Source organism: Macaca thibetana, chromosome 15 (assembly GCF_024542745.1).
Source record: "Macaca thibetana thibetana isolate TM-01 chromosome 15, ASM2454274v1, whole genome shotgun sequence".
Classification (NCBI taxonomy): domain Eukaryota; kingdom Metazoa; phylum Chordata; class Mammalia; order Primates; family Cercopithecidae; genus Macaca; species Macaca thibetana.
This window is the reverse complement of record NC_065592.1, coordinates 26,818,197-26,832,396: the sequence shown is the minus strand read 5'-3', so window position 1 is coordinate 26,832,396 and position 14,200 is coordinate 26,818,197.

Here is a 14,200-nt window from a genome sequence, read left to right as displayed (position 1 = left end):
TAGACATCCAAACATATTCTATAGTTACATTAATTTTATTTTTTTATTTTTTTATTATTATTTTTTTTTTGAGACGGAGTCTCGCTCTGTCACCCAGGCTGGAGTGCAGTGGCCGGATCTCAGCTCACTGCAAGCTCCGCCTCCCGGGTTTATGCCATTCTCCTGCCTCAGCCTCCCGAGTAGCTGGGACTACAGGCGCCCGCCACCTCGCCCGGCTATTTTTCTTGTATTTTTTAGTAGAGACGGGGTTTCACCGTGTTAGCCAGGATGGTCTCGATCTCCTGACCTCGTGATCCGCCCATCTCGGCCTCCCAAAGTGCTGGGATTACAGGCTTGAGCCACCGCGCCCGGCCCTATAGTTACATTAATTTTAAAACAGGGTGGTAGTGGCACAGAGATAGATTGAAAGAATAATAAAATGAAACTGAGTCTAATAATAGGCCCTTTATTTTGCAGGGATTTAATATATGTTAAAGGTAGCATTTCAAATTATTTGAGGAAGGATAAAAATTTAATAAATAATCTTAGGGCAACTGGTTTATCCACTTAGGGAAAAAATAAATTTAAAGCCACTGCTTTATAAAAAATAATTATAGATGAATTAAAGACTTAAACATAAAACTAGAACTATAAAAGAACCAGGAAAACCACTAGAAGAATATTTTTATAATCTTGCAATGGGGAAATCCTTAATAAAATATAAAATCTAGAGGTTATATAGAAAAAGACTCACAGATTTGACTATACAAACATAGAAGGCAATCAACTAAATTAAAAGACAAAAGACATACTGGGAGTAAATATTTGCAACTAATAAAGCAAAAAGGACAATTTTCTGTATTATACAGAGTTTGTACAAATCAAATAGGAAAAATGTATAATGCAATACAAATCTGGCAAAAGATATGAACATATGAACAGGAAATTCACAAAAGAAATACAAATGATGAATATACAAAAACATTTTCAAGCTCACTTCTAATCACAGAAATACAAATTAAGATACTAATTTTCATTCATCAGATTGGCAAAAATGTTAAAAACAGGCAATATTCAGTACTGTTTTAAGTACTGGGGAAATGGCTGCTCTTATATACTCTTAGTGGAAAAGGTTTATTTGTATTTATTTTACAAAGTCACATTATAATCACACCAGGTTCATAATAAATTATCTTTGAGTCATACACATTGTTAATAATAGCTACATTACCTGCAAAAATGAACTCACAGCACCTTGTACTTTTCCTCTCGTTACATCATTACATTCATTGTACCTCAGTGTTCTACTTCCAATGTCTGTATTCCTTCCTAGGAAAGTGGGAGGGAGTGGCGCATAGAGTAACACGAAGTAACAGGAAGAAATATTTATGAAAAGGAAGAAAATTCTATGGATTTATTAATAGTTTTAACCCATGGAATTATAGTTGAACTCTTTTAACAGAAGTCCCTTTCAACTCAAGAATGATAGAAGCATTATATATTTGCAGATTTCTCTCACAGCAAATTAGTGTTGATGGATATTAGATCATTTATGGTTTTAAAATCCAGCATTTTATTTGAATTTTTCTATTTTTCTGAAAAATTATGTCTATATAGCTAAATAAGCAAAATATATATAAATGACAAAACTATCAGGAATTTTGCCCAATGATTGTCCCAGGCACTGTCCTGGGAAACTGAGAGAAAGTGGGATCTAGTGCACTAGTAGAGGAGTTGGCCATAAATTAGAGTCCAGGCCATTTCTCCATAGTAACAGGAGGGAGGACAGGCTCCCTCCTGTTACTTTGGAGTATAATGGGAATACTTCCTGGAAGATTAGGGGATGTAGTGGTGAGAGCATTTGGAAGTTCTCTGCTAGTTCTCTTAGTAAAATAGGAAGCATGAGAGTGGAGATGGGGAGAGGAATTGGAAGTTTGGGGTAGATGAAGTGTTGGTTGGCTTAAAAAGTCAGATAATGAAAGAAATAGAAAAATCCATCTTTCACCTGGATGATTGCTTTAGCTTCCTAGCCAGTATCCATGTCTGACCTTGGTACCCTATACTCTATTCTCAACAGAGCATCCAAAATGGTTCCTTTAAACTAAGTCAAGTTATGTCACTTCTCTATTCAAAATCCTCTTATGAAAATTGGTAAATTATATGTAAATCTCAATAGAGCTGAATAAACAATAACACCAACCACCATCACCTCCTACATTTTCTCTTCTCATTCAACACAAAAGCCAAACTGGCTGTGGCCTATACTAGCCTGTGTGCTGTGTGGTCTACATGCTTTACCTCTCTCATCTCAACTCCTGCTGTGCTGCTCTCACTCACCTGTCTCAGGACACATGGCCTTCCTGATGTTCCCACAAAGGTTAAGCATATCCGCACCTTAAGGCTTTGCATTTGCTGTTGCTTCTGCTGAGGAACTTAATCCTCCTCCTCCCCCTTCCCAAATATCTGCAACGCTCATATTCTTTTTTTTTTTTTTTTTTTTTGGAGATGGAGTCTTGCTCTATAGCCCAGGCTGGAAGGCAGTGGCACGATCTCAGCTCAATGCAACCTCCACCTCCCAGGTTCAAGCGATTTTCCTGCCTCAGTCTCCCGAGTAGCTAGGACTACAGGCATTTGCCATAACGCCCAGATAATTTTTGTATTTTTAGTAGAGACAGTTTCACCATGTTGGCCAGGATGGTCTCAATCTCTTGACCTCGTGATCTGCCTGCCTCGGCCTCCCGAAGTGCTGGGATTACAGGCATGAGCCATCGCACCCAGCCCATATTCTCATTTTCTGTAAGTCTCTATTCAATGTCATCTACCAGTGAAGTTTTCTCCCACTCCCCTATATTAAATAATGGCTGTCCCATGCCTTCCCTAGCCCCGTTACTCTGGTATAGTTTCCTCTATTCATCACTACGAATGATGTTCAGTAGATTAGGTGAATTAGTGCATTTTTGAATTAATATTTTCAACTTGCACATTTACTGGAATGTAACCCCATGCTAAGTTGAGGAATATCTGTGTTTACATTTTTGTCCCATCCAAGACTGTCAGCTCCACATAGGCAGGGACTTTGTGTTATTCACTGTTATATCCCAATGCTTAGAATATTAGCTGGCAAAAAGTAGGCACTCAATGAATATTATTCAGTGAGTGAAAGAAAATCTTCCCTCCCTCTGGACAGAGGTGATATTTCAGGAAATAAAAAATACAGCAGAGCTGCATTACAGACACATATGTATATTTTATTTGTACAAATCTGCCCAACAGGCTCAAGAAAGTATGTCATCTAAAGGTAAGAGTGAGACGGGAGCATCTCCTGTTTCCTCAGTCTCAGTTCTCACAGCCCTCTCGTAAGTGAGCATCTTGCCATGCTGAGTTATTTTAATGTTTAAAGAACATAGTTGGGGTACATTTATACATGTATATTATTGCATGGTTGTATACACACTACATGTAAATACACATTATGAACTATCGTTCATAACAATGTATTGTATTCTTGAAAATTGCTATGAGAGCAGTTTAAGTGCTCTCACCACAAAAAAATTAAAAGTACGTGAGGTGATGCATGTTCATTAGCTGATTTAGCCATTCTACCAAGTATACATATTTCAAAACAACACGTTACACATGATATATACAATTTTTATTTGTCAGTTACAAAGAAAAATTACGCCGAGTGCGGTGGCTCACACCTGTAATCCCAGCACTTTGGGAGGCTGAGGCAGGCAGATCACGAGGTCAGGAGTTCAAGACCAGGTTGCACAACATGGTGAAACCCCGTCTCTACTAAAAATACAAAAATTAGCCAGGCGTGGTGGTGCACGCCTATAATCCCAGCTACTCAGGAGGCTGAGGCACGAGAATCGCTTGAACCCAGGAGGCAGAGGTTGCAGTGAGCCAAGATCATGCACTGCACTCCAGCCTGGGCGACAGGGCGAGACTCTGTCTCAAAAAAAAAAAAAAAAAAAAAAAAAAAAAGAAAGCAAATAATGAGCAATAAAAGAGATTCTCAAGGGACATTTAATTGCATATGATTTTTCCACACTGCAAGATGGAACTTTAGAAATTAAACCCAGCTTAATTTCTACTAAGAAATGCCTTGAAAAGTTCTGCTCACCAAAGACCATGTAGTGAGGGGCCAGTGGTCAGGTCCTTCTTCTTGATGCCATCTTATAGAAGTAAGTAGAGACCTGAGAAAGCAGAGCTGAAAAAGGAAAGGGGCCTTGAGAAATCAGGATTGTCTTTATGGGAAGCCTGTCTGACTACCTGGATATAACCCGCACCCTCTGTAAAAATGTCAGAATGAGTCTAGGAACAGATTGTTTCCCTGCAGAGTACGAAGTGAAAGGCCACTTACATTCCTGTCTCTGGTCACTGGTCCAATCTGACAAACCAGAAACAGGGCTAACTTTATCCTCCCATGATGGGTGGCACCGAGTACATCAGCCCCCTATTTGTTAATAATAATACTTGTAAAGCATATACAATTTTTTGAAGTGCATCCACAAATGCCATCTCAAAGAACAAACAATTGCTCTTCATTGCCCGCAGAGTGTAGGGAATCAATTCCACAGTTCTTTATAGAAGAGACTTCAGAAATTTACCAGTAAAACTAAACAAACTACATCTAGCGAGGAGGTGAGTTTCTGAGGAAAGAGCAAGAACTGGATGTCGGGAAACCTAAATTCTAGTTGGCACTAAATACCTATCACAGTTTTCTTGCAATTCCCAGGTCTACCACCAAGGTCTGGGGTGGCTGCCTCTCCCCAGATAAACTGCCCCCCATCAGAGTCAAAGCAAGGCCCAAAAGCTCTGAGCTCCGTTTTCATGACCCTCCAACCCAGAAGAGAATCCAAGGCCCCGACTAGTAAGGCTGGGATGCGCAGACAGGGCTTTGCCTCCTCCTCACCCCGAAGCGGGATGCTGGCCCCGGTCACCATCACCCTGGGCCATTACTGCAACGCGAACCAAATACCCAGCCTGACCTAATCGCCTTTCCTCCGCCCCCGCCTCCGCCCCCGGGCCCGGCCAATGCATTCTCAGGCCTCGGCTGACCCGCCCGAATGGTTGTGTTTGAAGCGGACCTCTCTCCCAGCCTCCCACAGGAGTCCAAGGGTCGGGAAAGAAAAAGCTCACCTGCTCCACGGAAAAATAAAAGAACACTGTCGGGCGATGAGGTTCCCAAGCCAAGAAGTACGCCTGCGCACGCGACCGACAGGAACTACATTTCCCAGCATCTTCTGCAAAGGGCGCCCGCGAGCTGCGTCTTCCACCGGTATATTTCTAATGCTTTGCGCATTGCGAACGTGAGTCTTTTCCACTGTTGTTTAAATAAAAAGAAGAAAAAAGAAAAACAAAGATTTTTTTCTTTTGCTAGAAACAACTGTAAATCCAAAGAGATGCAGAGTTTGCGTTAACAACACCCCCGACACAAAAGTAATACCTATTCACTACATTAATAGATGATTTATAAATAACCCTTTATTCAACAGATAAAAAAGCAAACTACCCAGATGAATTCATTGCAGAAATATTTATTAACGCAGTGATTAATTCTTTTTTAGCATTCTAAAAGTAAATCTCTGATTTATAGCCAGCTTCTTTGTTATGAGTGTGTGTTGAGGGGATGGTGGGGTGCGGGGCGGGGGAAAAACAGGCGGCAGAGAAAGAGAGACAGCGAACAAGCACCAGAGAGATTCCATCCAAGAATGTGGTCATACTTTTGGGGTAAATTTTTTTTCTAGCTTTTTTCTTTCTGTTAGGAACTTAGGTTATGATCACTTCAGTGCTACCAAAAATAGTATACTGATGAACAACCTTGTAGATTAATCTGTTCCCTCCTCCACATCTATTCTTGACAAACACGTCCAAGAAACGACTATAATGAAGAGGGAATATGCATATCTAACTTTTTTCCTAAACAAACGAATATAGATAGATAGATTGTAGATAACAGAGAATAGAGATAAGAAAAAAGAACAAAATTAAAGTCAGATGAAAGTTCACTCCAAGATACTCCTTATTCTATATTTAAATATGTAATTTCTATGCATATATATACAAATTCTGTATCATTACATATTCTCAAGTATAAAACTACACATACTTTAAAAAATTGCTTTATTGAGATATGATTGATATAACTGTACACAGTTAATATACACAACTTGATGTGTTTGGAGATAAGTATATATATACCTATGAAACCATCAAGCCGTCATGGCATCAATCCCATAAATTCATCTATTATTTCCAAAAGTTTACACCCCTTTGGTCTTCCCCCGCCTTTTGTGGTAAGAACACTTAATGTAAGATCTACCCTCTTTACTTATTTTTAAGTATAGAATACACTATTATGAATTGTAGGCTCTTTATGGTACAGAAGACATCCAGATCTTATTTATTTTATATAAATAAGTACTGAAACTTTGTACTCTTTGACCAAAACCTGCCCATTTCTCCCTCACCCAGCCCCTCCACCATTTTACTTTGTGTTTCTATGTATTTCCCTATTTTCGATTCCACATATAAGTGAGATCATGCAATATTTGTCTTTCTGCGCCTAACTTATTTCACTTAGCACAATATCCTCCAGTTTCATCCATGGTGTCATAAATGACAGGATTTCATTATTAATAAGGCTGAATGATATTCCATTTTAAGTATATACCACATTTTCTTTATTTGTCCACCAATGGATATGTAGGTTGTTTCCATATCTTGGCTATTGTGACTACTGCTGCAATAAACATGGAAGTGCAGATATCTCTTCGAGATCCAGATTTCCATTCCTCCGGATATATACCCAAAAGTGAGACTGCTGGATCAAAGGGTAATGCTATATTTAGAGGTACATTTATATCGATTTCCATAGTGGCTGAACCAATTTACATTCCTACTAATAGTACACAGGGTTTGTTTTCTCTACATCGTCTGTTATGTATTTATTTTTATAATAGCTATTTTAACAGAAGTATGGTGATATCTCATTGTGGTTTTGATTTGCATTTCCCTGATTACTAGTGACACTGAGCACTTGTTCATATACCTGTTGGTCATTTGTATGTCTTCTTTGAAAAAATGACTATACAGATGCTTCACCCAATTTTCATCAGGTTATTTGTTTTTTGCCATTGATGTGTAGGAATTCCTTTGTCAGGTGGATATTAACCCTCTGGATATTAACCTCTTATCAGATATATGGTCTGAAAATATTTTCTCCAATTCTGTTGGTTGCTTTTTTTATCTTTTTATTTTGTTGTTTCTTGCTGCGCAGGAGGGTTATTGTTTTTGTTTTTGTTTTTTGTTTTTTGTTTTTGACGGAGTCTCCCTCTGTCGCCCAAGCTGGAGTACAGTGGCATGATGATCTTGGCTCACTGCAACATCCGCCTCCCGGTTTGAAGCGATTCTCCTGCCTCAGCCACCTGAGTAGCTGGGATTACAGGTGCACACTACTATGCCTGGCTAATTTTTGTATTTTTAGTAGAGATGGGGGTTTCACCATGTTTGTCAAGCTGATCTCAAACTCCTGACCTCGTGATCCAACTGCCTCAGCCTTCTGGGATTACAGGCGTGAGCCGCCGCACCTGGCCAGTGCAGGAGGTTTTTAGTTTGATATAATCCCACTTAGTGTAATCCCACTTTGGTGTCATATCCAATAAATCATTGGGCAGCACAATGTCTAGAATATTTTCCCCTATGTTTTCTTCTAAACGTTTTATTGCTTCAGGTTTTATGTTTAAGTCTTTAATCCATTTTGAGTTAATGTTTGCATGTAGTGTAACATAAGGGTCCAGTTTCATTCATGTGGCTATCCAATTTTTCCAACATTATTTATTGAAGAGACTATCTTTTCATCCTTGTGGGTTTATTTCTGAGCTCTCTATTCTGTTCCATTAGTCTAGATGTCTGTTTTTATGCTAGTCATATACTCTTTTGATTAATGGAGCTTCGTAACATATTTTTGAAATTAGGGAGTGTGATACTTCCAGCTTTGTTAGTCAGGCTCAAATTTTCCTTCGTTATTTGAGTCTTTTGTGGTTCCAAATGAATTTCAGGATTTTTTCTGTTAAAAAAAAAAAGTCATTGGGATTTTGATAGTGATTGCACTGTATCTATAGGGCACTATTGGAAGTATGGACATTGCTATGCTTTGAATCTTTGTCTTCTTCAAAACTCATGTTGAAATTTAATTGCCATTGTGACAGTATTGAGAGGTGGGACTTTAAAGAGGTGGTTAGTTCGTGAGAGCTGTGCCCTCACGAATGGACTAATACCTTTATCTATCAAGAAAATGCGTTTGCCTCCCTTTTGCTCTTCTCTCTCTTTCTTTGCTCTTCTGTCATATGATGCCTTCCATCATGTAATGATGTAGCAAAAAGGCCCTATCCAGATGCTGAAACTTGGATATTGGACTTTTCATTTTCCAGAACTGTGAGACAACAAATATCTGTTCATTATAAATGACCAAGTCATTTATAATGTATTCTGTTGTAACAGCACAAAATAGACTAAGACAGATGTTTTAAGAATAGTAATTCTTCCAATCCACAAATACAGGATGTCTTTCCATTTATGTGTCTTTCGAAATTTCTTTCACCAATGTTGTGTAGTTTTCCATGTCTATGTTTTTTATTTCCTTGGTTAAGTTTATTCATAAGTATTTTATTCTTTTTGATGCTATTGTAAATGGAATTGTTTTCTTAATTTCCTTTTTGAATCGATTATTGTTAATGTATAGAAACATAACTGATTTTTATATGTTGATTTTGTATCCTGCAAGTTTTTTTTTTTTTGTATCCTGCAAATTCGTAAAGAATTTGCTTGTTAATTCTAAGAATTTTTTGTAGACTCCTTAGAGTTTTCTATATATGGGCATACCTTATTTATTGTGCTTCACTTTATTACACTTAGCAGATAATGCATTTTTACAAATTGAAGGTTTGTGGCAACCTGCACCGAGCAAGCCTATCGGTACCATTATTCCAATAGCATGTGCCTGCTTGATGTCTCTATGTCACATTTGGGTAATTCTCACAATATTTCAAAGTTCTTCATTATTATTATATCTGTTATAGTGATCTCCGGTCAGCAATTATGGATGTCATTATTGTGACTCTTTTGGAGTGCCATAGAACATGCACATATACGACAGCCAACCTAATCACTGTTGTGTGTGTTCTGACTGCTTCACCTACTGGCCATTCTGCCATCTCTTTCTCTCTCTCAGGCCTTTCTATTCCCTGAGATAAAACAATACTGAAATTAGGCCAATGAATAACTCTATAATGGCCTCTACGTGTTCAAGTGAAAGGAAAAGTCACACATCTCTCACTTTAAATCAAAAGCTAGGCCAAGTATGGTAGCTCATGCCTATAATCCCAGCACTTTGGGAGTCAGAGGCAGGAGGGTCACTTGAGTCCAGGAGATTGAGACCAGCCTGAGCAACATAGTAATATCTTGTCTACAAAAATTGTTAACAATTTTTTTTTTGAGACGGAGTCTTGCTCTGTCGCCGAGGCTGGAGTGCAGTGGCGTGATCTCGGCTCACTGCAAGCTCCGCTTCCTGGGTTCATGCCATTCTCCTGCCTCAGCCTCCCAAGTAGCTGGGACTACAGGCGACTGCCACCACGCCTGGCTAATTTTTTTTTTTTTTTGTATTTTTAGTAGAGACAGGGTTTCACTGTGTTAGCCAGGATGGTCTCAGTCTCCTGACCTCGTGATCTGCCCACCTCGGCCTCCCAAAGTGCTGGGATTACAGGCGTAAGTCACCGCACCCAGCTAACAATTTTTTTTAAAAGCTAGAAGTGATTAAGCTTGGTGAGGAAGGTATATAAAAAGCCAAGATCAGCCAAAAGCTAGGCCTCTTGTGCCAACCCATTAGTCAAGTTGTGAATGCAAAGGAAAAGCTCTTGAAGGAAATTAAAGGTGCTCCTCCAGTGAACACACAAATGATTAGAAAACGAAAAAACCTTATTGCTGATATAGAGGAAGTTTTAGTGGTCTGCATAGAAGATTAAACCATTCACAACATCCCTTATGCTAAAGTCTAATCCAGAGCTAGGTTCTATCTCTCTTCTAGTCTATGAAGGCTGAGAGAGGTGAGGAAGCTGCAGAAGAAAATTTGGAAGCTAGCAGAGATTAGTTCATGAGATTTAAAGAAAGCAGTGTTCTCTATAACATAAATGTGCAAGATGAAGCAGCAAATGCTGATGTAGAAGCTACAGAAAATTATCCAGGAGATCTGGCTAAGATAATTGATGGAGGTTGCTACACCAAACTATAGATTTTCAGTGTGGATGAAATAACCTTATACTAGAAGAAGATGCCATCTAGGACTTTCTTAGCTAGAGAGAAGTTAATGCCTGGTTTTAAAGCTACAAAGGACAGCCTCTCTTTTTACAGGTTAATGTAGCTGGTAACTTTAAATTGAAGCCAATGCTCATTTAGCATTCTAAAAGTCCTAGGACCCTTAAGAATTGTGCTAAATACACTCCATCTGTGCTCTACAAATGAAGCAAGAAAGCCAGGATGACACTGCTTTATAGCATGTTTACTGAATATATTAAGTCCATTGTTGAGAACTGTTGCTCAGAGAAAGATTCCTTTCAAAATATTACTGCTCAATGACAATACATGCCTGTAATCCCAGCTTCTCAGGAGGCTGAGGCAGGAACCCAGGAGGTGGAGGTTGCAGTGAGCCAAGATCACGCCACTGCACTCCAGCCTGGGCAACAAGAGCAAAACTCTGTCTTGAAAAGAAAAGAAGAGAAGAGAAAAGAAAAGGAAAGGAAAGGAGAAGAAAAGAAATTGTTCTATCATAAAGACACATGCATGCATATGTTCATTTCAGCACTATAATAGCAAAAGACATGGAACCAACCTAAGTGCCCATCAACAGTAGACTGGATAAAGAAAATGTGGTACATATATGCCATGAAATACTATGCAGCCATGAAAAAGAATGAGTTCATGTCCTTTGCAGGAACACTGATGCAGCTGGAGGCTATCATCCTCAGCAAACTAATGCAGAAACAAACAAACAAACAAACAAACACTGCATGTTCTCACTTTTAAGTGGAAACTAAATAATGAGAACACATGAACACATAGAGGGAAACAACACATACTGGGGCCTACTGCAGAGTGGAGGATGGGAGTAGGGACAGGATCAAGGAAAATAACTTATGGCTTAATATCTGGGTGATGAAATGATCTGTACAACAAACCTCGATGACATGAGTTTACCTACATAACAAGCCTGCACAGGTACCCCTGAACTTAAAATAAAAGTTAAAAAATTTCTCTCAGCAATGTTTTACAGTTTTCAGAGCTTATCTTCATTAATTTACTCCTAAGTATTTTATAGTCTAACATGCTGTTGCAATTGGATTGTTAAATTTTATTTTTTAATATTTTATTTTTAACATGTAAAATACAATTACTTTTTTATTTTTTTGAGACACAGTCTCGCTCTGTTGCTCAGGCTGGAGTGCAGTGGTGTGATCTCAGCTCACTGCAACCTCCTCTTCCTGGGCTCAAGTGACTCTCCAGTCTTTTCTGTTTTGAGACAGAGTCTCGCTCTGTTGCCAGGCTGGAGTGCAGTGGCACGATCTCGGCTCACTGCAACTTCCACCTCCCGGGTTCAAGTGATTCTCCTGTCTCAGCCTCCCAAGTAGCTGAGATGACAGGCATGCGCCACCAAGCCCAGATAATTTTTGTATTTTTAGTAGAGCTGGGGTTTCACCATGTTGGTCAGGATGGTCTCAATCTCTTGACCTCATGATCCGCCCTCCTTGGCCTCCCAAAGTGCTGGGATTACAGGTGTGAGCCACTGTGCCCAGCGACTCTCTGGTCTTAACCCTCTGAGTAGCTGGCACTACAGATGCAAGCCACCAATGTCTGGCTAATTTTTGTATTTTTTTGTAGACATGGGGTTTTGCCATGTTGCCCAGGCTGCTCTGGAACTCCTGAACTCAAAGCGATCTGCCTGCCTCAGCCTCCCAAAGTGCTGGAATTACAGGTGTGAGCCACCATGCATGGCTTACAGTTGCTTTTTTTATATTGGCCTTTTACCCTAGGAACTTGATAAATTTATTTATTAGTTTTAGTTAATATTTGTAGATTCCTTAGGATTTTATATGTCTATGATCATATTGATGTGAATAAGTAAGTGTTACTTCTTTCTTCTCAACTCATCTGCTTTTTATTTATTTTTCTCGTCTTACTATACTGGCCAGGATTTGTATTACAGTGTTGAATAAAAATGAGAACAGATAATTTTTTCTGTTTTTGATCTTACATACAAAGCAGTAACCAGAAAACTGATAGAGGTAAAAAAAAAAAAAAAAATCTTACTATCTATTGTTCATTTGTTCAGAGTTTTCATCATGAGTAGATGTTGAATTTTGTAAAATGTTTGTATGACTCTATAGAAATAATTGTGTAAGTTTTCCCATTATTTTATTATGCTAAATTACATTGATTTTCACAATTAAATTAAAAACTTGCATTCCCAAAATGCCATTCCAATTAATCAGAACAAATTTCTACATTTTATGTATTGCTAGATTCAATATACTAATTAATATACTAAATTCTGAAGAATTTATAAATCTATAGTCATCCAGGATATTGATTTGGAGGTTTTCCAATTTATGATGTCTTTGGTGTTGCTTTCAGGATAATAGTGATCCACTAAAATGAGATTAAAAGTATTTAATTCTCTTCTACTTTCTCAAAGAGTTTTATAGGATTGGTATTATTTCTTCCTTAAGTATTTGACAAAATACTCTAGTGAAGCCATCTAGACTTGGAGTTTTCTTTTGGGGAAGATTTAAAATTACTACTTCAATTTATTTAATTGTTATTGGGCCATTTAGGCATTCTATTTCTTCTATACCCAGTTTTGGTAAATTTTTTTTTTTTTTTTTTTTTTGAGACGGAGTCTTGCTCCGTCACCCAGGCTGGAGTGCAGTGGTGCAATCTCGGCTCACTGCAAGCTCTGCCTCCCGGGTTCACGCCATTCTCCTGCCTCAGCCTCCCCAGTAGCTGGGACTACAGGCGCCCACCACCATGCCCGGCTAATTTTTTTTGTATTTTTAGTAGAGACAGGGTTTTACTATGTTAGCCAGGATGGTCTTGATCTCCTGACCTCGTGATCCACCTGCCTTGGCCTCCCAAAGTGCTGGGATTACAGGCGTGAGCCACTGGTAAAATATTTTTAAAGAAAACCTTCCATTTAATCTAAGCTGTCAAATTGCATAGTCTATATTGTTAGCTTTGTTTTACATGCCTTCAAAAATGCAAACATGATTCTTAATTTAAGACCTCTAGGAAAACAGGTCACTGGACCAATTTGGCCAGTTGTCTGACCCTTGTTCTACTTCACTCATTTGTGCTCTTATATTTATTACTGATATCTTCCTACTTAATTTTGGTTTAATTTGCTTGTATTTTTCTTTCTTCATACGGCGGAACTTTACGTCATTGATTTTAGACATTTATTCTCTTCTAACAAAACATATAAAGCTATAATTGTTTTTCTAAGCTGTGCACCAGGGCATCCCAAATTTTTTTTGTTTTTTTTACTTCATTTCAGTATTATCCAAACATTTTCTGATACTCTTGTGATCTTTTATTTGACCCATAAGTGATTCAAAATTGTGATGTTTAATTTCCACATATTTGAGGATACTTCAGTTATCTTTGGGTTACTGGTTTTCAGTTTAATCCTGTTTGTTCACAGAATATATTCTGAATCTTTTCAATATTTTAAAATGTATCATGACTTTTAAAAAGTCATTCAGAAAATGGTCTTACTTGTTGAACGTCTCATGTGCACTTGAAAATAATGTATAGTATGCGGATGTTGAGTGAAATGTTCTATAAATGTCAATTAAATGAATTTGATAGGATTGGTCATGTCTATCACCTTCCTGCTGACTTTTTGTCTATTTGTTTTATCACTAATTGGGAAGGAAAGAAGTGCTGAGCTCTATAACTGTAAGTCAGTCTGACCCTCCTTTCTATTCTGTCAGTTTTTCTCTTTATTTTGAACCTCTTTAATTAGGTATAATCACCTTTAGTTAGGATTGCTAGCTATGTTTTTATGAATTAACCCCTTTATCATTATCCATTGTCTGTTTTTGTCCCTGGTAATATAGATTTTTTTAAAAAATAATTACCTTTGTTATTGCTCGCTCTCTCTGTC